Here is a 25,037-nt window from a genome sequence, read left to right as displayed (position 1 = left end):
CTGGTATCGTCTTAACTAAATAATGTCATTATTAACTGAACAGTCCTGGTTCTTTTTCAACTGAATAATGCCATTCTTAACTGAATAGTGATGGTTCTGTCTCACTGAATAATGTCATTTTTACTAACTGGCCGTGGTTCTATTTTAATTAAGTAATGTCATTCTTAACTTAATAGTCCTGGTTTTGTCTTAAATGAGTAATGCCAGTCTAAAATAAAGAATTCAAGTAGTCTAACAAAAACGCTATCTCACATTAACTAGCTAAGTAGAAAGAAAGAAACGATATATACGCTTGAAATATAGAAAAGTCAAAATATAAAACAACAACAACAACAAAATCGAATGAAATGTGTTTGTGTTTTTCTTATGGAATAGCCACATCGGGCTATCTCCGGAGTTTACCGAGGGGAACCGAACCCCTGTTTTTAGCGTTCTAAATACATAGGCTTACCCGAATGAAATGACAGTCTCTACGATATCAGGAGAGTTGACTGTGGTCTCAAAATTAGTTCACCCGGACTGTGAATTAGAGAATTTGTGGTTCGTGACACTGTGTCGCAAGCATGTGTTCCTCACTTCAAGACCAAGGATGCACGATAAGAATGGTGAGTTCATTATTTCATCAGACTAGAGTAGCCCAAGAGATGGTGGTGGGTGATGTTAACTAATTGTCCTCCATGTAGTCCATCTCTTCAAAATTAAGCGTTGTCATGCGTAGATAGTCCTTGTGTATCTTTGCGCAAATTTTTGAAACACACCGTTTTAATAAAACGTCTGAAATGTGGGCTTTTTTAAAAGAGAATGCCATTTAAACAAAATAGTCTATGGGTGTTTCAACGGTAAGTTTACGGACTGATAATGCGAGGTTCCATTCCTTGTGATAAACAGAATGCAGACAGTAAGCACATTGCATAGCTTTGTATTAAGGAAACATCTGAAAGAACAACAAATTGGATTTAGAGTGGCGGCAAAGAAATGTCATAGAAACAAAGTAAATTTGCATCCAAAAAGCACGGGTTTTAAATATTATTTTTCACTGTTTACTACTTTCTGTGTGATTGTTAATGCACAGATCAATTCTATTATGAGAGAATAAAGCTTCAGCGTGGTTTGTTTGTTTTGTTTTTGAATTTCGTGCAAAGTCACACGAGGGCTATCTGTGCTAGCCGTCCCTAATTTAGCAGTGTAAGACTAGAGGGAAGGCAGCTAGTCATCACCACCCACCGCCACCTCTAAGGCTACTCTTTTGCTAACGAATAATGGGATTAACCGAACTATATAACACCCCCACAGCTGAAAGGGCGAGCATGTTCGGTGCGACGGAGATTACGAGTCGAGCGTCTTAACTACCTGGCCATGCCGCGCCAATTATAGAAGTCCAGAGAAGGTTTATTTTTTTATTCTCTATCAAGAAAACACAGGTTCGAATCCTGGCCACTACAGTTTTAGTCAAGACTAGAATTACTACTTGTTATACATTAGTTTGGAGAAACTTATTACGCGTGAAATGTATAAATATCCTGAGAGAAGGTACAATGACATTTGTCTGAAAGACAAGCGAGTATTAGCTTACACTATGAAGCAAGGCAGAGAAAGTCTGAGTAAAAGTAATCTTTATATGTTGATCACAGAGGTCGCTTAAACTCAAAGCACTTGCGGATCAAGTCCGAGTATTTTTCATACACGAACACTTATTTAATCAGTGCTGATTTTCAGTAAGAAACTAAATATCTTATTTTCTTAAAGCAACAAGTTCGATAGTTCGAATGTTCTTTTTTTTTCTAAGTGTGTGGGATTAGGAATTATATCTTCTGAAACGCTTGTTGTTTTTTTTTTAATCTATCAATTTTACTTATCTTGATTACTTTGTGTCATGTTGACATGGTTTTATCATTATATTCTTATATCACTTATTTTACTATTCCACGTGTTCACGGGAATACAAAATTTCACTTGTTTGTTTTTCTGTTTCTTACGAAATCACTAAGTGCTCGTGATTACATGTGCTTTCACAACAGCTTGTTGTTTCCAGGCGGCGCTGTGTAAATACCTCCTGACTAGAGTCTCCACGAGTGCCCTCTCATTATTTAAACTGCAATAACTAAATACCAGAGACGACACAATAAATGGAAAAACAAACGAACAGAAAATGTATCTTCTTCACTTTAAAGCAACTCTCATGTGCCTGCGAATTTTACAATTTACGGACACCTTTAATAAATTCAGAGTGTGACAAGTTTTGATTCAGTGTTGATAAATCTTACTTATTCCATGTCATTTGTAAAAACCAAACTCGGCGAATATTATATTTGCGAAGCTGTGTACACCAACACCGTAGTTTCGTATCAAACTATTAATTGGATGCCAATTTTCCCAAGCAATGTGTTTGGCTATGAAGACAAACTTCGTTTATAGGTTTAATACGGCTGATGGCACTGGTTTTCCTAGTATTTTTGCATTCGATTTCAAAACTCAAAATCTACCCAAATCTAACGACCAATTACCAAATCCTATTTATTCTCGGATCGTTTCTAAATATTCGTACGATAGTTGCAATTTCAATTACATTGGCAAAACAATACGATAATTAAAGTTATGAGGCTATGCACATAGGAGTAACAAACGGAACTGCTGGAAAACAACTTTCAAATCCTTCATGGATCCGGAATTAGCATGCGTAGTGAAAGCAACAACAATCACATCTTGATTAAAGATTTCAAAAGCCTTGCCATCTGGAGTATTAAATATTCAACTTTCAAGGAAGTTCGTCTGTTATAAGTGAATTCTCGATTTTTTAAAAAAATAACACAGCTTCGTTAGGGTTAGGTTTATTTTCAAATGCTTTCATAATTCTACTAAACTATAATATTGTAACAATTGTTGTGGTTCGTACCCATCTCAGTTTTTAAAGTTTATGCCATTTTGTAACTCTTTCATTTGATGACACTTTATTAAAGACTTCATAAATTTATAAAACGTTTTATCTATTAGTTTACCTTGTTTAATACAGTTTTCTCAAGATGGAATATGAAACTTTCAAGCTTCACCTATTTGATCCCCTAGTGGGTAAGCAGTAACTTTACATAATTAGAATTCTCATCTCTGGGACTCGATTCCCCACGGTAGAAATAGTTTATTGTGTAGCTTTGCAGTACAACAAGGACAAATAACCAAACAATAAATTTTCTGTGTCATCTCACGTGCAAATGTTTGTTGATGTTGTTGTCGTACTTTGTTCATCCGTATACTTCTCTAAGATTTCGTGATCTGTTCTGAAGAACAAACAGTTAGAAAATGTTATACGAGTAATTCTAAGGAAACTCTGTATAATAATAATTCTTTGTTTAGCTTTATTCAACCTAAGTGATTTCTTAAGCATGTTAAAGGGAAATTTCTAAATAGAGGACACTAACAACAGTTTGTTTGTTTGTTTTTGAATTTCGCGCAAAGCTACACGAGGGCTATCTGTGCTAGCCGTCCCTAATTTAGCAGTGTAAGACTAGAGGGAAGGCAACTAGTCATTACCACCCACCGCCAACTCTTGGGCTACTCTTTTACCAACGAATAGTGTGATTGACCGTAACATTATAACGCCCTCACGGCTGAAAGGGCAAGCATGTTTCGTGTGACATGGATTTGAACCCGTGATCCTCAGGTTACCAGTTGAGCGTCCTAACCACCTGGCCATGTCGGTGATTTTAAAAAGAGATAATGTAATATAATGTATAAAATAATAAAGCAAAACGTTAGCACAATTAAACTGTTTAACAGAGCTAGCTATAAGTTACATAATTATAATAGATCCTTTAATAATAAAAATTACATTTCACTAAAGTAATATAAAACCAAACCCTTTAGCAAAGATACAGTTTAGATCAATTCTTCAACAATGATGCAATAAACAACAGTAAGATTATTTTACAATAGTAAAACCAAATATTACCATGGGGTAATAATATTTAATTGCAGGTATGTTACAAGTCTATACTAAACTTTTTAAAACATAATATAGCACAAAATAAATAATAAAAAATTCATATAAATAAAACAACTAAACCAAAATGAAAAGATTTTTAACAATGACAAATTATTAACGCATAAAACAAATCTTAACATCAAAATACGTCTTCTGGAAATATCTACAAAAGAAATACAGTAGAGAAATACATGACGGATCAGTAACTCATAAAATACAATAAAATGAACCAATTAACATTCTAATGTAGAACTGACCGTAACTTTATAATGCCCTCACGGCTGAAAGGGCAAGCATGTTTCGTGTGACAGGGATTTGAACCCGCGACCCTCAGATTACAAATCGCACGCCTTAACACGCTTGGCCATGCCGGGCCCACTAACAACACCACAAGACCTGCTTACCAAGTACTAGCAGGTTTTAAAGTTATTTTTGAAGTTTCAAAGCTAATAGTTGTGAAATGGACTAGTGGTTAGGGCGTTCGACTGCAATTACCAAACATGTTTGACCTTTCAGGCAAAAGAGTAGCTCCAGGATTTATGAAGGTAACGTTGACCAGCTACCTTTCTTTTAGTCTATTACTTGAAAATTAGGGAGAGTTAACTTAGTTAAATTGTGAGTAACTTTATTGTTGATTACAACATTAAGTAGAAAAATTTATATTGTTACCTTTCGTTTTAGGAATACTGACAAACTTCTGATTAGGAAAATTGTTAGATATTGTGTAGTAATAAGGTTATTCGTAACTGTTTCGAGTTCTTCACCATATTATTGCTATGGAACATCACGACGACAACTCTTGTTGTTACGAGATGGTTTTGTGCATCAGAATAAATTAATAGCTTAATAACGTAAGTGTAGGAACACAATATATATATTGGAGATGGTTTATATTAAAATAAGTCAAAGTTTCCAAGGGGTTGACAAAAAATTAATATTTAGTCGAAACTTACCTATCAGGGTTTCCTTTTCTGACTATATCTATTGTATTAACTCTTTAAAAACCGCATTAGTTTTACAGAGAGTTTGGTGGAGTTTGTCTGTCATAGGCCGACATCTAGCGGTTAAGTTGAAACATTAAAGTGTGTTGATAGACGTCTTTACCTATGTAATAAAATATTCTTCCCCAAAAGTAATTAATAGTTAATGTTCACTGTTGTTCAAAATAAAAAAGTTAGTTTTAGCTAATCTAATTTACTATTCATCTTATAATTTATTCATGTCATAAACGTCATAACTCACATTCGACTGAAACTGTTCAAAGTTACTATTTTTCAGTAAAATTAAAAAGTTGCCTTTTCCCTCTTTCTGTGAATTTACGTCTGAACACCAGCGTCATTTATCTTCTAAACTAAACGAATATTTCAGTGAGTTATTCGTGTTAGGCTGAAATTCTAGTAAAATATTTTTTCCTAAATCGAGGCCCGGCATGTTCAAGCGTGTTAAGGCGTGTGACTCGTAATCTGAGGGTCGCGGGTTCGCATCCCCGTCGCACCAAACATGCTCGCCATTCCAGCCGTGGGGGCGTTATAATGTTACGGTCAATCCCACTATTCGTTGGTAAAAGAGTAGCCCAAGAGTTGGCGATGACTAGCTGCCTTCCCTCTAGTCTTACACTGCTAAATTAGGGACGGCTAGCACAGATAGTCCTCGAGTAGCTTTGTGAGAAATTCAAAAACAAACAAACAAATCCTAAATCGAAAAATTGTTAAAAAATGAATATTATGCACTACTACTGTGAGTAAAGTGTTGGGTGAGAATAGCTTAAAGACATAAAGAAGTAGCTTTGAAATGAAACGGGATCTAACGTTTCGTTTGAAATACGTGTGTCAATACTTTGTCGTTGGCTTAAGCATTTCATAGCGATTCGCTTGAGTGTTTTACTATATACATGTATATATCACAAACAGTTTAGAACATTTCTTAGTCCAAACTAATTTTCAAGAGGAAATGTTTAAGGCAATCTGTTAACAAGAGGTTAATTCAAGTTAATTCGTTCTCATCAGCTTTTGTATCAAACACATTTGTATTAAACTATTTAAGCAGCACATTGTCTGAGGATTAGTGGCCTCGTTAGTTAAAAGATTTACTAACAACGTAGGCAAAATAGATAATGAAAAATACCAACATATTTTACACATAAAATGAGTGAATGCGTCTTCGGTTTTCGGTTATTTCTTTCCTCCGAGTATACAAAGACACTTTTTCATTATAACACTTTTTTAAAGTAGTGTTTTACACCATTTTCATATCAAGCACTCTCACTTACACCTTGTATAATTTATTAAAATTAACTTAAACGTAGTTTACATTTCATAACAAAAGGTAGATCAAAAGAGATAATTCAATCGTAAGTTAACAATGTTCGAACATTGAGTGTTGGCTAATAGAATTTTTTGGTGGCTGACTGAAACTGTCCTTAAATTTTCAGTTTAAAGACTCTAGTTCCCAGAAAGATCTCTACGTACCACTAATGGTATAAGTACCACAGGTTGCGAACCACTGATGTCAGCTGAAGAAGCCTGTAATTTAGACGTGAATTATAATGAAGAAATGTATTGATTCAAATGTGTATCAGTTCTGTTTTTCAGACGTCACTAAAGAAATCACATGAAATGAGGTTTTAAGGATTTCTGTTTGATGTGACGATACTGTTAATTATTGTTATACGTTTTTTAACTTTACTTTATCGATTTTCACTGTTTTCAACGATGCTTACAAGAGAATAATAAAAAAATGTATTACATTTCAAAGGTTTTACTCTGAAACCTATTTAATGTTTAACATTGCCAATAGATGGCGCAAACGAGTTATTTCTAAACTTATTGATTTTTACTGTAGGTATTTATTAATGGATACCTATAAGAGAACAATAAACAATATTACATTTCAAAGATTTTTCTCTAAAAGTACCACTCAGTGATACAGCGGTATGTGTGCTGACTTATAACTCTAGAAACCAGGTTTAGATACCCGTGGAGGGCAAAGCATATTGTGTAACTTTGTGCTTAACTTTAAACAAACTATAAAAGCTGTTTAATATTTCAAATAACCAATATATGGCAGAAAAAAAAAAAGATATTTGTAAACTAAAGCTTCGCAAAGAACGAGTAAACTTTTATCCTTAATATAAAATACTTTTTTGTTACTGGACGTGTGTATTAACAAAAACATTGTTTTCATAGTCCATGAATCACCACATCTGTATTTAAAAATTTGATGAAACGAATGTGGTTAGCATATTCAGTGATAAACTCTCCATTTCAAAAGCATTAGTTATCCGTGGAATACTCATTACGTATATTTAACGTTCTTCCTTTCTTTTTCTTCGTTCTAATTTTAGAAACCGAGCCTCCCGGAAAGATCAAGATAAATCAATTAAATCTTGTTAATGAGCTCACGGATATTCCCGTTATCTTTAATAAATTAGTTGAGTCACACTCATTCTTAAAGTATGTGTTCATATTTGTAAACAAACTTACATCATTATTGTTTTAATACAACCGGTGGTACGGGGCCTCGACTTGTTGAAGGTCTCTTTCTGGATGGTTCTTGCTTCCTAAGTTGATCACATTCCTTTATTTACCAATAAGATTAGATACAAGGGATATTTCTGTCTTGGGATTTCAAAATCCTTGATCTGAAGATGTGAATATTTTGCGCAGCAAAAAAGTTGTTAAATACCTTTCCCAAAAACAATAAATTTTCGGTGGCATAAAATCACCTACGGAATGGCGATCAGAATGTAGTTCTCATACATTCCGTTCCACCACAACTTGATATCGGCTGTGTTAGTCTGGTGATTTGTTGATTTGCATACTGCAAATAGTGTTATAGTACACTCATCTGAGTATTCCTTCATTAATGTATTAGTTTTATCGCTTCTTCTTAATTCTACATCTAATTTTGGAGCCAACTGCTAGAGTAATTTGACAAGGATTCAAACTTGGGACCCGTAGATTACGAGTCGAACGCCCTAATCACCACGACATGCCAGGCCTATCTTTACTTTATTGCTTCTATAGTTGTTAATTTATGTTTTCAATAAGTACGAATCTGTTATATATATATGTTCTTTTCTTAGCTTAAGGTTAGTATATTTAAATTAAAATGTTGTATACAGAAAGGTGTGTGTGTTTTCTTATAGCAAAGCCACATCGGGCTATCCGCTGAGTACACCGAGGGGAATGAAATCCCTGATTTTAGTGTTGTAAATCCGTAGAATTACCCTGCGTTCTAGCAGGGGACACATAGAAAGGTTAAAGGAAGTAAAGACCTGTATGCAGGTAAAATAAATAAATATACGATGAAAGTAAAATAGCAAGAATATAGAAAATAAAGTTATTCGTTAAACGACTTAGTTATACTACTTTTATCGAGTCTGCGCAAACATAGAGTTAATGCAGGAATTCTGGGTACGTTTTTCAAAACAAACTTTGATAAAACCACACATGTACGCAAATATGTGTGTGTGTGGTGAAGATCGCGGAAGTTAGGCCGAACCCCCTATTTTTGTTTCTGGTTTTTCCCTGATAGAACAATGCTGTAGGCTCGACAAGGCCAGGTGATTAAGGCACTCGAAGGTTGCGGGTTCGAATCCCCGTCACACCAAATATGTTTGTCCTTTCAGCCGTGGGGCGTTATAAAGTTACGGTCAATCCCACTATTCGTTAGAAAAAGAGTAGTCCAAGAATTGGGGGTGGGTGATGATGACTAGCTGTAGTCTTACACTGCTAAATTAGGGACTACTAGCGTAGATAGCTTTAGAGTAGTTTTGCACGAAATTGAAAACAAACAAACAAATAATGCGGTAAAGAAATGACCAGCTAAGAATGAACGTGGATGATTCTTCGCATCGTATCTTCAAGTAAAACAGCAATATTACAGATAAATTAATATTAATGTTAGCATGTCATGAGTTAGTCAACGACAAACCCAGCTTGCAAATGCAGAATATAGTTCCGTGGAAGATTAGGAAAACACTTGATTAGAAGTTTTTCCTCCAGATTTGATGTACATGTGAAACAAGCAACATCAACTCACGTCATCAAAACTAACACAGTAGTTTTCTATCTCTGGTATCAGACAGACTATAGGTTTTTACAAGAAATATTTGCCAAATACTGATATTTTTGATATGAATAACTTTATTGATGGAAGACAAGATGGCTTTCTACACATCTTCAGGACGGGCCACAGATACTGGTTGACTGTTTAAAAGCGTGCTTCATGTACCAAATATCTTTATGTTACTCAAACAGCCACACTACCATGTAAACGTTCGGCATTTGTTTACCATTGGTTGAATAATTACTTGAGGTTTACAGAAAGACAGAGTGCTGTAGGTTTAATATATAATTATTGTGACACTGTCATCAACATTGAAACTGGATGTAAGTCATTTATGGATGAGACCCCAGAAGGATGCAGTACGCCAATATGTTATTTCAATGAGTGAAATAGCTAATTTACTATTGTTATACATAGTTGTTTAAATTAGTAATATAACTGAACAATTAATACCTACTCTGTATGTAGACAGTACAATACTTTACTGTAACAAAATGTACATATTTATGCTGACTTAAGTCTAGCTCCCCGTGAATGATGGTTTGTTGACCTTTGATTGGATGTTCGTGAATTTAACGTAAACAGTCATGCATTTGTTTAAGCTATATTGAATTCACAGCTGCTTACAGATTTAATCCCATACATTTATTTTGTTTTTACATATTTTCTGAGGGACATAACACTTGACCCTGCCAACATAAGCATGCTTTTCATGATGATTGTCCTTCATACAGCACGTGTTGACTTTTGATCTCAGAAATTAAAAATTAATCCTCCCCTTCACGCGCGCGCGCGCACACACACACATTTAAACATTCTATATATAAATTAAATACATTTGTTAAAGTTATTCTATCTCCATGATTTAAATAAACGTCTCCAAGATCATCTAGTAAAATATAAGAGGAAATCAACATGGATTCACTAAATGGAAATCATGTTACCTACTTTATAACTTTTTACAATGGTGCTTATTTTATCTGAGAACTACTTGTCATAATACACTGAGCAACTGTTATTGCAGAAAAAAATACGTGAAATTGCTCATAATACACAGAGTAATTAAGATTATTGAATATTAAATAAAAAGCAAACAAACAAACTCCAATCGCACCTAATTACTATTATTATTATTTTAAAGTTCTGGAAATCTGTGCCTATTATACTGAGTTACTGTTATTGTTGAACGTTCTACAAAGTATCTATATACACCCTGCTACTGTTATTGTTGAAAATTATGAAGAAAAACTATCCTTATCATATCTAGTTAATGAATCTTTTTAACTTACACTGAGCTATGATTATTGTTAACAGTTATAAAAACGACGCTTTTCACTCAGAGCTATTATTTTTAAACATTTAGAAAACGGCTCCTAAAAACGTAAATATGATAGTGTTTTTGTGGCCCATTTTTTCTGATACATCAAGGTTTACAGTTATTACATTATAATATTATCAAAATCTGTCACATCACGATGTATCATGATGTCTTTTACTGGCGGGTCCTTAACTTCAGAGCCGATAAAACAGACATATGCCAGAATTCCAGACAGTATGTTTTTAAAGTACAATCGCTTTCATGAAATAGTATAAGGAAAAAAAAAATTAAATCGCATTTCAAGAGCATTACTAAGCAGTAAAGTGTAATATTTCCATATTTCTAAAAGAATTAAAGATAAGAAAACAAAAACTGCCTGATAAACTAAAGGAAATAAAACCTCTATGTAGTTTCTTAAAGAATATTTTGTCAGTGTGAGTACAGTAAAAATAAACGTCACTTTTAACACTGTTTTACCCATAGGAGAATTAACAGAAATAATTAGTAACAGTGAAGTCGAACAAACTCGCTGTTGTTACTTTATTGTTAAATACATAATAACACTAGACAATATCAAACTTCCACGTGGTTTGTAACGCTAAGAATAGAGACTGTTTTTTTTTTCTTCTTTACTCTAGACTAGTTTCGTCCTAACTGGTTCAACATTGATAAATGCTTTTTATTATAACCTTGAACATATGACTTTGTTTATTGTAAATTAACGAATTATGACGGATCTAATTTCTTATAGGAATTGAGTGTCTAAAGAAACAGTTCGAGATGTAATTGCGTAACAGCCACCGTTTTGTCAAGAATGATAATTTTAATAGATCTTGGAGTTTAAACTTAAACTCATTTATTAATAGACTATTTGCAGTCTGGTAGCATGCAAGTTTTTCTTATAAAAACCGTGAAATATATTTAAACTAAATCACCATTTCTATGACAACAAAGCTAAAGAAATAAAATGTCTTACCATTACGAGTTTGAATTTCTCAGTCGACTTTTTGACAGTTTGGCTTTCGTCTCGATGAAAATATGTTTTGATTGCATCACAATAAACTACACGAATACCATTACACGATTCGGAATAAAACATTTTCTCATGATCTTTAATTGAATTATTAAATACGCACTCAGACTGTTCCAAATACATTTGTGTTGGCCTGGTTGGATAGCAGCCACAGGCAACCAACTACACGAACACTCGGAATGCACTGTTTGCTTTCTAAGAATATCACAGAGACCTCTGGCGATGCTTTAAGTAACTGAATTGTGGAAAACGAACAAGACACTTCTTTATGCAAAAAACGGCTCGTTTGGGTTGAGAAAATATTTTACATAGAAGAGCGAACAACGTTTCGACCTTCTTCGGTCATCGTCAGGTTCACAAAATTTCTTTTCCGAGTTCCAATGAAACAAACACTATAGACATTTCATGGCTCAGTATCCTGATATAGAAACTACTTTTGATGCCAGCTTCGCGTCTTTTATTAAGATAGAATTTTAAAAAGTTGGCAGTATTCGTTTTGATCCGTTAACACAAACTGTGACGAGAGTCCCATGTAAAAGGGTCTGTTAACATTTTTTCTTCATTCTGTAAATCATAACAAGACCGAAATATCCTGATCGGCCTTCAGAGTTTTGTTTTTATTCTGTGCACTGATGGAAACGTCTGGACTTAAGCCTTAAATTTGAGTATTGGCTGGAACTGTACGTCAAACTCCTCGTATCCTTCATCTGATGGGAATTTTTATTGCACGTGCACCACGTGTAACACGCAAACGACATGTTTGTAATGATATTTATAGACTTTTGATTCAGACAACTTTTTGTTTTCACTCTTGGCATCTGTAGTTCTGAAATATAACGAATAGTAGAACGTTTTCAATAGCAAAACTTAAGTGATAGTTTCAAAGTAAACAAACTTAACAATTTATACATGTAGAAATAATTCAAATAAGATGCTATTAACACATCACAACCAATTTTTTACCACAGTTTTCTTTCGTGCAAAGTTATAATAAAAAACATGAAAACAATTCCCGAAAATGCATACAGTGTATTCTTGTGGAAATCTTCGTTATAATTGTAGCTTACGTTGCGCATCACGTTGCATATTGCGTTGATGAAACTTAATTAGCAGTTGTAAGATGACTGATTTGTTAAACAGTATTCAGTTCATACGGAATACAAAAACAATAGTCACGGGAGCTAAACAAAGAACATTACAGGGGCCAATATTAGAACTCACTGAGTACTCTGTATAGGGTGCGTATTGCTGCTTAGATTAAAAATACGCTTAACACGTTTCTAGTTTAATACTTGTTTGCTAATAATATGCACATTTGGTTCTAGTTTTTATATAACGAATACCATACCATACCTTACTGATTAATTGTCAAATAGAATATTTTCTTTATTTGCTTGTAAAAAAATGTTGAATTGTTGCTGGCGTAAACCAGGCTGGACTCGAGTATCGCTTTTTATGTTTGTATTTCTCAACAAATCTAAAACAAGAACGGTAAACACGTCCAAAAACCACATTCTACAACTTGTCCTTGCCTATTTTTATTGTAGACCTAGTAGTTTAGAAAGACAACTTAGTAGTTTAAAAAGACAACTTATAGGAGTTATTGTAAGAATGGCGTAGGAGATTTTACATTCCAAAGTGATTTTAAAACATTTAATTTTTTCTTCAACAAATTATTATTATTATGTATATTTTCTCCATTTTACCTTCCTTTAGTAAAAGAACGGACATGGTCCAGTGGTCAGTGTACCCACATTGTGAATTCGAGGGTTCATGGCTTGCATCCTTTTATCGCACAAACCCGCTCGGGTCGTGCGTGCGCTCTAAAAGTCATCAAATTCGACTGTTTGGCCAGAGAATAATACCCTCAAAAATGATCTACAAAGCTCTGAGAAATTCTCTCTATGTTGCTTTGTTGTTGATTCAGCCACAAGTTAGTTTTCATATATAGTCCGAGAACCCTGGTAAAATATCACTGGTTCTGAACCAAAGTTGTTGTTTTTTTACATTGTTAGCCAGTAAAGCAGACGATAAAGCAGCAACTGTTAGACGTTTACAGTCTAGGTGATTTGCTAAGAGTCTGTTCCAGTAGTTTAGGTACAGAAAGACCAGTTGGTGAATAAAAGAGATAAACTTGTGATGATAGATCATATTCAAAATTTCTGGCTTGTGTATATAAAAACTTATTATAACCATCAGCAATGGTATTCTAAATTAAGCCTAAGACAAGTCTAGTCTGCGTTTCAGTTTGTGTAATAACGTCGAAGCTAGTTTTCGGTGTCAGGACAAAGGTAAGTAATTCGTTAGATCGCTAGTATGCACTACATTTCACGAAAGAATAACAACATTGTTATTATATGTTAAACTAAAAATAAGTAATTCGTTAGTTTGTACTTCAGTTCATGAAATAATGTCAACGATATTAGATTTAAAGAACACACTAGCCTACTCAGATTTAACATTATCGTTATAGCTTAAAGAACACACTAGCCTACTCAGATTCAACATTATCGTTATAGCTTAAAGAACACACTAGCTTACTCAGATTCAACATTATCGTTATAGCTTAAAGAACACACTAGCCTACTCAGATTCAACATTATTGTTATAGCTTAAAGAACACACTAGCCTACTCAGATTTAACATTATCGTTATAGCTTAAAGAACACACTAGCCTACTCAGATTCAACATTATTGTTATAGCTTAAAGAACACACTAGCCTACTCAGATTCAACATTATCGTTATAGCTTAAAGAACACACTAGCTTACTCAGATTCAACATTATTGTTATAGCTTAAAGAACACACTAGCTTACTCAGATTCAACATTATCGTTATAGCTTAAAGAACACACTAGCCTACTCAGATTCAACATTATCGTTATAGCTTAAAGAACACACTAGCTTACTCAGATTCAACATTATTGTTATAGCTTAAAGAACACACTAGCTTACTCAGATTCAACATTATCGTTATAGCTTAAAGAACACACTAGCTTACTCAGATTCAACATTATCGTTATAGCTTAAAGAACACACTAGCCTACTCAGATTCAACATTATTGTTATAGCTTAAAGAACACACTAGCTTACTCAGATTCAACATTATCGTTATAGCTTAAAGAACACACTAGCTTACTCAGATTCAACATTATCGTTATAGCTTAAAGAACACACTAGCCTACTCAGATTCAACATTATTGTTATAGCTTAAAGAACACACTAGCCTACTCAGATTTAACATTATCGTTATAGCTTAAAGAACACACTAGCCTACTCAGATTCAACATTATTGTTATAGCTTAAAGAACACACTAGCCTACTCAGATTCAACATTATCGTTATAGCTTAAAGAACACACTAGCTTACTCAGATTCAACATTATTGTTATAGCTTAAAGAACACACTAGCCTACTCAGATTCAACATTATCGTTATAGCTTAAAGAACACACTAGCCTACTCAGATTCAACATTATTGTTATAGCTTAAAGAACACACTAGCTTACTCAGATTCAACATTATCGTTATAGCTTAAAGAACACACCAGCCTACTCAGATTTAACATTATCGTTATAGCTTAAAGAACACACTAGCCTACTCAGATTCAACATTATCGTTATAGCTTAAAGAACACACTAGTCTACTCAGATTCAACATTATCGTTATAGCTTAAAGAACACACTAGTCTACTCAGATTCAACATTATCGTTATAGCTTAAAGAACACACCAGCCTACTCAGATTCAACATTATCGTTATAGCTTAAAGAACACACTAGTCTACTCAGATTCAACATTATCGTTATAGCTTAAAGAACACACCAGCCTACTCAGATTCAACATTATCGTTATAGCTTAAAGAACACACTAGCTTACTCAGATTCAACATTATCGTTATAGCTTAAAGAACACACTAGTCTACTCAGATTCAACATTATCGTTATAGCTTAAAGAACACACTAGTCTACTCAGATTCAACATTATCGTTATAGCTTAAAGAACACACTAGTCTACTCAGATTCAACATTATCGTTATAGCTTAAAGAACACACTAGTCTACTCAGATTCAACATTATCGTTATAGCTTAAAGAACACACTAGTCTACTCAGATTCAACATTATCGTTATAGCTTAAAGAACACACTAGTCTACTCAGATTCAACATTATCGTTATAGCTTAAAGAACACACTAGTCTACTCAGATTCAACATTATCGTTATAACTTTTTATACAAAGCAAAAAAATATGTTTTAAGTACCTTACCGGTGCTTATATGTAAAAATTACACATGAGAAATGTAATCGCGAAATGAAAGATACGTGTTGAAAATGTATTTATGGATGTAAAATAATATCCTTCTGACGACAATTAAGAAAATACTTTGAATAAGACGTATTGAGAAGAGCTGAAAGAATAGCCATATTCGAACCCACGACCCGTAAAGTGGGAGTCGATCGAACTAACCACTAGGCTATACCAGATATGAGAAACATTTAATAAAATGAAATGAAAATATCACTATTCATGTACACTTTTATAAATGTGTGTGTGTGCGTGCGTGCGCGCGCGCTCGTTGTACTAACGTGTCTCAACTGTTCGATAAAATACGAACAAGAGGGGATACTTAATAACCGCGACACTTGAAACTATTTTAGACAGAATTAGAGTAAATTTATCTTCGAGACTTTAGGCGTAGTCAAATACGTCAATCGAAAGGGTTTGACCTCCTGAGTGCGAAACTGTATTATATCTCAAATCGATCAAGAGATGACGGAGCTATGAGCTAAAGGTTTGTACTTGATAAAACTCAGACTCATTCTATGAGCAGCAGCTAAAAATATCATAACACGTGTGATCACATTGTTTTACAAAGTCACGAAAGCTTCCAATCGGATTCGTACATCGAATTACAAGTGTTTTCTAATTTCCGTTTAATTAAATGTAAAGAAATGTAAAGCCCTTATAGAGAGCGAGAGATGCATTGTATTTTTGAGCGTCAAAACAAAAATAAAACCAGTCCAAGTACTATTTATAATTTTAACTTTATTTAAAGTAACTTATAAAGGTGGCGTCTACCAGTTCGATTGTTATGTCTGCAAGTTATGTTAACAAACTGTCTCCAAAGCGCTTGAAATGATTCATATTTGAACACTTTTAACAAGAGGGTATCCTCAATAGCTGCGGCGTTTGAAATTCTTTTAGGCAGTATTAGAATAAATTAATCTATGGGACCTTTTTTTCTTTTTATTACCTATATACCTGTTCGCCAGTAATATTAAAGGTGGGACTTGCGTATACCCTATTCAACTTTTTTATTCATCAGGGGCCCGGCATGGTCAGGTGGGTTAAGGTGTTCGACTCGTAATCTGAGGGTCGCGGGTTCGAATCCCCGTCGCACAAAACATGCTCGCCCTTTCAGCTATGGGGGCGTTACAAAGTTACGGTCAATCCCACTATTTGTTGGTAAAAGAGTAGCCGAAGAGTTGGCGGTGGGTGGTGATGACTAGTTGCCTTCCCTCTAGTCTTACACTGCTAAATTAGGGGCGGCTAGTGCAGATAGCCCTCATGTAGCTTTGCGCGAAATTAAAAACAACAACAGTTATTCGTCAAGACCTCTACCAGCCTACCCACAAATTAAAATTCTTTTAAGCAGGATTAGAGTAAATTAGTCTATGAGAGCTTGAGCATGTCAAATTAACCAATCGAAAGGGTTTGACCTCCCGAGCCCAAAAGTGTAATTAGATCTCAAATCGGTCAAGAGATGACGGAACTACGAGCTAAAAGTTTGCACTTGAAAACTCAGAGCCATTCTATGAGCCGTTATGCTGTTTCAAGAGAGCCTTCTCGAGCCAGTTAAGGAACCACTCCAACATATAAAACTAATTTAAGACCAGCAATAAGTTGGAGTACCTTTATATGAAATATATACAAACTCTCATCTTTGTCGCAACTTATTCTTATGAAAGATGGTAAATACATTTAGGTTTGTTTTATTATAAAAAGACTTTAAACCTTGAAACGATACTGAAAATCCGTAATTTTAACACAAAAATATTTTACTTTCATAACGGAAAATCTTCATGAAATCAAGTGATACAGATTTTACGAAAAATTCTAGTGAAATCGGTTCATAAACTGTGAATGGTGGTTTATGGGACTGATTCTAATTTTTGAAATAAACTGTTAGTACTTTTAGAGATTTTTATTTATTGGTTACGGAGTATAACCTGAAGGTAAGCTTTAGTAAGATAAGCTTACTGAACTTACTGGCTAACTTTAATGGCGTTGTTTAAAGCTGCTTCTTTAAGCATATTTGTCATTTGATACGAGTATCTATTTGACAAGCCCAGACCTCGTCAGTCTTGGTTTTATTCGATGTATTTCAGACTTTCACTTTCCATTTACGGTTATTCTTACTTTTGTTGTTATTGTTTTAAGGTTATAGCCACTCATTCTATGCCAATTAGTAGGGTTAGCGTGACAGCCACACGACTCTCACGTAACGTCTATGCTGAAGTGCCTGTTATGTGACAGTCGCTTGCCAGATAGAGTGAAATTTAATATTGAGCTTAAACTGTTTCACACCGTTTCTTTCTCTTTATTTTTTGTTTTGTTTATTTGCTGTTTTTGTTTGTTTTACATAGTTAAAAAAGGATAGAGCTTACCTGTCTATTTCACACAAATTCTTAAAAAAAGTAAAATAGAGATAATCCAGAATCACTTACAAAGAATACTCGTTTCTTGAAAATAGCATAAATTTTACTAAGTATATCTAGTAACCCTTACAGATTAAGTCAATCATTCAAGCAGGAAATTTACACAAATTTCGGAAAAATTCGGTTAATATGTTTGGAAAAGTCTCTGTGATTTATAAAATTTCCATGAAATAGATGTTTTAATAGTATACCCTTCTCACTCTAACACGAATTAAGCATATCATGTTGGAAACTGATTCTATCTAGCTACTCTGATATTCAGTTGTTACTGAGGTAGTGATGCAAAAAGTGGCCTCATCTTTAGGTTTGGTTTGTTTTGAGTTTCGCGCAAAACTACACGAGGGCCATATGCGGTAGCCGTCCCTAATTTAGCAGTGTAAGACTAGAGGGAAGGCAGCTAGTCATCACCACCCACCGATGTTAGACGCTGTACTAATCCATATCTATCACCACCTGAACTAATCCTTAGCTGCTACTAAAATCATTGATTTTACAAGCTGATCCTTACTTGTTACTTCATATAAGTGTTGATACCAAACGTAAGCCAAGTTGGATACTAAGTTTGAACAGGGTTAATGACTTAATGAACCAGCTATTACAAGAAAACACTAAAATAAATTAAGAAACGAATAAAATTATCAATCACAGGTGCAACAGAAACTGACGAGTCTTTGTAGTAAATCACTTCGATATTTGGTAATATGAGTTACTTGAATTGTTTAACCATTTTTTTGGTTTAGCTGGTAGGGTGTTCGTTTTGCTGTATGTAAGAGGTGTGGAATTGGGTCCTGGGAAATGTAAGTTGCAATAACACCATAGGTCACATTATAATGTTCTCTAAGCAGAAAGTGGTAGCGTGCTTGGTGACGGGAATCCGAACACGCGACCTGCAGATTGCGAGTCGAGCGCATAAACCACCGAACCACGTTAAGCCTTTATCGCTTAAAAGAAAAAGAAATACTCTTAAGTTAGGATAAAATAACTAGCACAGTATCATTTAGTGTTGTACCTCAGTGCTGCATGTATCTAATATCGGGAACGTATATGAGGAAAAAGTGAGGTTAAAGATACAAAAATCTCTGGTTGAAGTAGAACATTAGTTTAACCGAGTTTACTAATTTCTTCTCATTTTAATTGAAATGAAAAACTTGTAGACACGATTTCTAACGTGATTTTGTTTATTTGTTTGTCACTTTCAGTTGTTGCTCAGATTGACAATTGTATACAATTCTATTGTATCTTTAAAATAAAAACAAAGTGAATGTAAGTTTTGTAATTCATTCGCAATGTTCTGTCATTTGACAATAATAGATTAATAATAATGGAACCCCCCACCCCGTTCAGTGGCACAGAGGCATGTCTGCGGACTAACAGCGCTACAAATCTGGTTATCAATACCCTTGTTGGGCAGAGCACAGGTAACGCATTGTATAACTTTGTGCTCAGTTACATAGTTACAAACAACATTAGATCACTGAATGTATATACGTCTTCGAAAACATTGAACATTTTGGACATAACTTAAAAAAAACTGCAAACAACCACAATTATTAACTATTGATTGTTTTTCAATTACTTCAGAATTTCGGAAAATTAATAATTTTGTGTGTGTAGGACTACGGACATAGTAAATATCTACAGTAGCATGAAAGATCTAAATGTGACCTTCAAAGGTGGATTACATTATAAAATGTCTGAAGTTCGAGCCTACAATAAATCTATGAAAAATCTTGTTTTTAGCTTTTGATGCGTAATAAGAGTGACACTGGATCCTGCCATTCATTTAAGAGTAATCATAAAGGAAGCGCCCCCCAGTGGCTCAGCGGTATGTCTGCGGACTTACAAGGCTAAAAACCTGGTTTCGATACCCATGGTGGGCAGAGCACAGATAGCCCATTGTGTAGCTTTGTGCTTAATTCAAAACAACAACAACAACATAAAGGAAGCAGCTGTTGCTGGTTGGTTGCCTTCTCCTTGTTCAATGGTTCTAAACGAGGTTCTCTGATCTGGCTATTTAGCCCACATGTTAAACGAGGTGTTCTTCAGGTTGAAAATTCAAACATCCCCATTATCAAAAGTAGATTTTAAAAGATTAATAATTTACAATGGTTACAAAAGGCCGAGTAACGCAAAATTAACGGCGCATAAAAGATTAGTTCTTTTTTAAATGAATTTCATTGCTAAACTTTAATCTCTTTAATAATAATAAAAGAGATGCTGGGATTTCTTAGGTTCATTAAATAACAAATGAATCATTTTATCACTCACTCTTCTACTTCCAGACTAATTCATACAAATAAGTGCGTTTGTTTGTTTTTGAATTTCGCGCAAAGCTACTCGAGGGCTATCTGCGCTAGCCGTCTCTAATTTGGCAGTGTAAGACTAGAGGGAAGGTAGCTAGTCATCACCACCCACCGCCAACTCTTGGGCTACTCTTTTACCAACGAATAGTAGGATTGACCGTAACATTATAACGCCCCCATGGCTGAAAGGGCGAGCATGTTTGGCGCGACGGGGATGCGAACCCGCGACCATCAGATTACGAGTCACACGCCTTTGTTTTGTTAACAATTAAAGTATGAGCCTAATTCGTTTTGTTGACCGTGTCTTTTGAGTAATGGCAGGCCTAGATAAATCGATGTTCTATATAAATACCAGTATTAAAAACACATGTAAAGTTCGTTAATATTTTACCAGTTAGAAATTGAACACAGATGGAACGTTTGTGGTAAGGTTTCAACTGAAACGAGGCGTAGGTTAACATTGATAACAGCTCTTTCTATAATAACTAGGCAAATAAATCACGAATTTTTAATGATTAAAAAGTTCCATACTGTTGGCAAAGATACAGTAACAAGAAGGCAAGCTGAAATTGCTGTAGAACGTGAATGAATCATTTGTCCGAAAGTGTTTGGGTTATGCACGATGTTAAATGTTGCTCATCAAGTATCAGTTTCACGAATAAAAATTAAAACACCTGCCAAAGTCAAGACACCAGACAGACTGCTTTGCTTTATATATATAGAGAGAGGAAGGAAAATAGTTTGTAGATTTGTTTCTCGAATCGAAGTCAGAATTATTTATGATGATTTAGGAAATGATGGGCTGTGAGAATTCTTATCCAACAGATCACCCCACGTGCTCTAACGATACGTCTTGTTCTGTCTTTTTCGACAGACTAAAAAAAAACAAAGTTATCAACTTTTTTTAATAATCACATCTGAAGAGAATAAAGCCATCGGTATCCTTAAGGAAAAATAAGACCTTGAACTTCACCCATTTTACGTGACTGAAAATAATGGGAATCCACATCCATAGGATCCACGTCTCAGAAGCTTATGTCGATGAACATCTCGCTTATTGAAGACTGCGGAAACAAAGAAGACTTTGACGACCTATTTAGGAGGTGGGACTGTTAACTCGTGCTCAGAAGGACTGCCAATCCTGACACGATGTAAACATATTTTCTGGTCTTATTAGCTGTGCAATGTATCAATCATACTTTACATGTTTCTTTTCTTTCTCGTCACAACCTGATCGTGCCTTTTGTTTGTCAGAGTTCTGGTATTGATCTCACTATTAAAACACTAGCAGAGCAAGTGATTAGATATTTTTCTTATTTAGCTTTGTTTTATTCGCGCAAATTTACAAAAACCAAATCGCGAATAGCCGTTTTTAATTTTGGATTGATAGACTAAAGCCCTCGATAGTCATCACCACGAGCTCTTGGGACATCCTTGTTTGACCAACTAGAGGGATTTTACCGTCATTATTGTAGCGCACCTACCACTTCAAAGTGCTGCAAACGGATGTGAACCACAATCCTGTCATTCACAGTAGCCACTTGTCCGTGCCAGCCAAAATTAGAGGGAAGACAACTAAATAACACCACCCATCGCTAACTCTTGGGGTCTACTCTTATTTGATCGAAGAGCGGGTTTTAAACATCTTTTATAGCACACCCACAGCCCCAGATAATGGAGTGTGTTTCTCGAGATCACGAGAAACCCAATTAAAGTAACAATGTATCTCAGGACAGCAGGTATGGGTGGTATTAATACTTTTACTTTTCGACCTTCTTAGGTCATATTCAGGTTAAGAAGTATGTCCAGGAGTGTGTTTCTACACCAGTGGGTCGGAAACCATGCATTCTCGGATTTATAGTTCTGGTACGCTAATTACCTGGCCACGCCCAATAGAATAACATTCTGATTCAGCTTTACAGTAAAATACATTGATGTCTCAACAAGGGATGCATTTAAAATACATCCTAGGGATGCAATAAATCATGTTAAGACATCATTTAACAAACCGGATTAATCTTCAAATAATCCCCCATTAATAAGGGTAATTAAGGAACCCTTTTGTTATAAAACAATAAACGAGAGCTTTATAATAAACAACCACTAGTAAATTTGCATACAAACTCCAATAAACATAGAACCTTCCCGAATAGTCGATGGTAAGTTTACGGACAACAAAAATACAGGGTTCAATTCCCTTCGGCGTACAGCGCGCAAAATGTTCATTGTGTAGCTTTGCGTCGAGACAAACATGTAATGTAATGTATCTTTTGTTACATGTTTCAAAAGTATTCACTCCAGAAAAGAAGTATATCAGAGCTGAGCTTCGTACTAGTGTTGACTGAATTGTTCTCAAGTCGATATTATTGGATATTGTAAAGTCTACACCTTCAAGTCGTTATCACTGGATATTGTAAAGTTTACACCTTCAAGTCGTTATTATTGGATATTGTAAAGTCTACACCTTCAAGTCGTTATTATTGGATATTGTAAAGTCTACACCTTCAAGTCGTTATTATTGGATATTGTAAAGTCTACATCTTCAAATCGTTATTATTGCATATTGTAAAGTCTACACCTTCAAGTAGTTATTAAAGGATATTGTAAAGTCTACACCTTCAAGTCGTTATTATTGGATATTGTAAAGTCTACACCTTCAAGTCGTTATTATTGGATATTGTAAAGTCTACGCCTTCAAGTCGTTATTATTGCATATTGTAATGTCTACACCTTCAAGTCGTTATTATTGCATATTGTAACGTCTACACCTTCAAGTCGTTACTATTACATATTGTAATGTCTACACCTATATTGATTGTTCACTTCTACGTCTCACTTATTGATTCAACATTACTTCTCTGATTAGCTAAACTAGACCATAATAAATGTATACAGGGAAAACAATTTCCACTGCGAAGGGGGGGACTTTTCCCCAAGAGATTAAAAGAATTGATAATAAAACACCAGTTTTTAAGCTATTACTTGGTGTGCAGTTAAATGTGAAAACACATATTTGCATTTTCGCTTAAGAAACATCTAAGAATTTCTATCCCTAAATTTGATCTCTAATGGATCTGTTTAGTATACATTGTTACTTAAGCCGTTACAACTATTTAAAATAACTCATAAATTAACATACTCACATGTTGATTTTTGTTTCGTCTAAGTTATATTTTCGTGTATTCCTAATGTTCTTGTTGTCAGATCCACCAAGTTATTTCCGGTTTCGGCAATTAGAAACAATACAGGATTCCTACTATAAGAACTTTTTCTTATATAACATAACAAAGTTTGGCCAACATACGTAGTCTGATCAGACGATTCCCGCCAACTGCTAATACACGAAAACACGAGGAATGAATGGAGTGCGCAGGCGTGTATACAACACTTGGATTTCTGTTAGTATGAGTCATTTTGTAATATACAGACAACCATTTCACCGAATGTGTTTATTTCAGGTGAGGTACCGCTGCACGGGTATCTCGGTTTCTGCAGTCTTTTCTTGGTACACAACAGGACAGTTAGCAGTAATGCAAATTACGTATATACAAGGAAATAATCGTTCCCATGGTGATGCTAGTGTCGAAAACGTCAAGAAAAGTTAAATCCCAAAAAATGAAGCAACGCTTTTTGAAAACTAGAATTCGTTGTAGAAAAGCTTGAAACAACAAGCGAATTATTTAACACATTTATAGAAAATGTATGCGTTAGTAAAAATATTTCTTTACCTTAAAAAAAACATTTTGTTATACTGTGGTCCTCTGGTAGATTTATACCACCTTAATGCATACACTACGCTGGGTGTTATGGTTAATTTTTGCTTAAACAAACTTACAATCCAATACCGGTTAATGTTAGAAAAAGGACAAAGCATTTACCATTTGACGTTGTTTAGTGCTCGGTTTGTATCTGCCTTGAAAGTACCTTTATGTTTGTATGCTGTAAGCTCTGAAAAAGTCTAGAAGTCCAAATGGTAGTAATAAAGAAAACGTCCTCTGGAGTTAGGTGTCATTTGTTTGTGTTACTTTATTTAAAACAAATGTTTCAATATGTTTCACATTTAACAGTCTTGGCAAAAATTAAGAAAGAACGGAGTAGGGACACTTAGATTGTTCAAATATCTCTCAAAAATTCACAATGCTACTCTGATCCAATCATCGTACAGTGTGTCTGAAAAGTCCAGAACCGTACGTGACTTGCAACTTTTCTTAATTTCTGATACGTGACTGATGGCGCTGTCTAAGCATGGGAAGGTAGGGTTAATCTCGCTGTTAAACAAAACACGTTTCGAATTACATAGGCAGCACGTGGAACACATTCTGTAAATAAAGTTCGTTGAAGTGTTTGTGGTTCCGGTCGTTTCGGACACCTTGAATAATTAATATATACTACTGCTGTTGCTTTCTGGTTGCAAAATATATCTCGGACCCATTCTTCGAACGTGCAGACGTATTACAACACCTTTATCAAAGGTGCAAAGTTGTTGGTTTTTTTAATGCTGCGACATTAAAACTCGTATAAATCACTAGGAAATTTCTCTATTGGTTCCAAATAGAGCACGTGACACAAGAAGTATTAAATCTGTGGACTTTCGTTAGCGAGTACTTTAATGTATTTAGCTT

At 34.7% G+C, this 25,037-nt stretch overlaps 2 long non-coding RNA genes across 5 annotated transcripts in view; one reads left to right on the top strand and one right to left on the bottom strand.

Annotated features, from left to right (window-relative positions):
- The window catches only part of LOC143226370 (uncharacterized), a 180,903-nt gene extending 157,151 nt beyond the window's left edge, over window positions 1-23,752 (bottom strand). For 3 of the 4 annotated variants that reach the window (XR_013014574.1, XR_013014573.1, XR_013014575.1), the window contains exons 1-2: window positions 23,559-23,752; window positions 11,341-12,223 (exon numbers count right to left, since the gene is read on the bottom strand). This is a non-coding gene — a long non-coding RNA (uncharacterized LOC143226370). Of the gene's footprint in view, window positions 1-2,930; window positions 3,273-11,340; window positions 12,224-23,558 lie in introns of those variants that run through there. The other variant, XR_013014576.1, reaches the window with a different exon arrangement.
- On the top strand, window positions 233-24,366 carry LOC143226369 (uncharacterized). The gene is made up of 2 exons (XR_013014572.1): window positions 233-605; window positions 23,874-24,366. It is a non-coding gene; the product is annotated as an uncharacterized LOC143226369 (long non-coding RNA).
- The last annotated feature ends 671 nt before the right edge of the window (window positions 24,367-25,037 follow it).

This window comes from Tachypleus tridentatus, chromosome 9 (genome assembly GCF_004210375.1).
Source record: "Tachypleus tridentatus isolate NWPU-2018 chromosome 9, ASM421037v1, whole genome shotgun sequence".
NCBI lineage: Eukaryota > Metazoa > Arthropoda > Merostomata > Xiphosura > Limulidae > Tachypleus > Tachypleus tridentatus.
The sequence above is the reverse complement of the archived record's forward strand: the minus strand, read 5'-3'. Positions and strand labels throughout refer to the sequence as shown.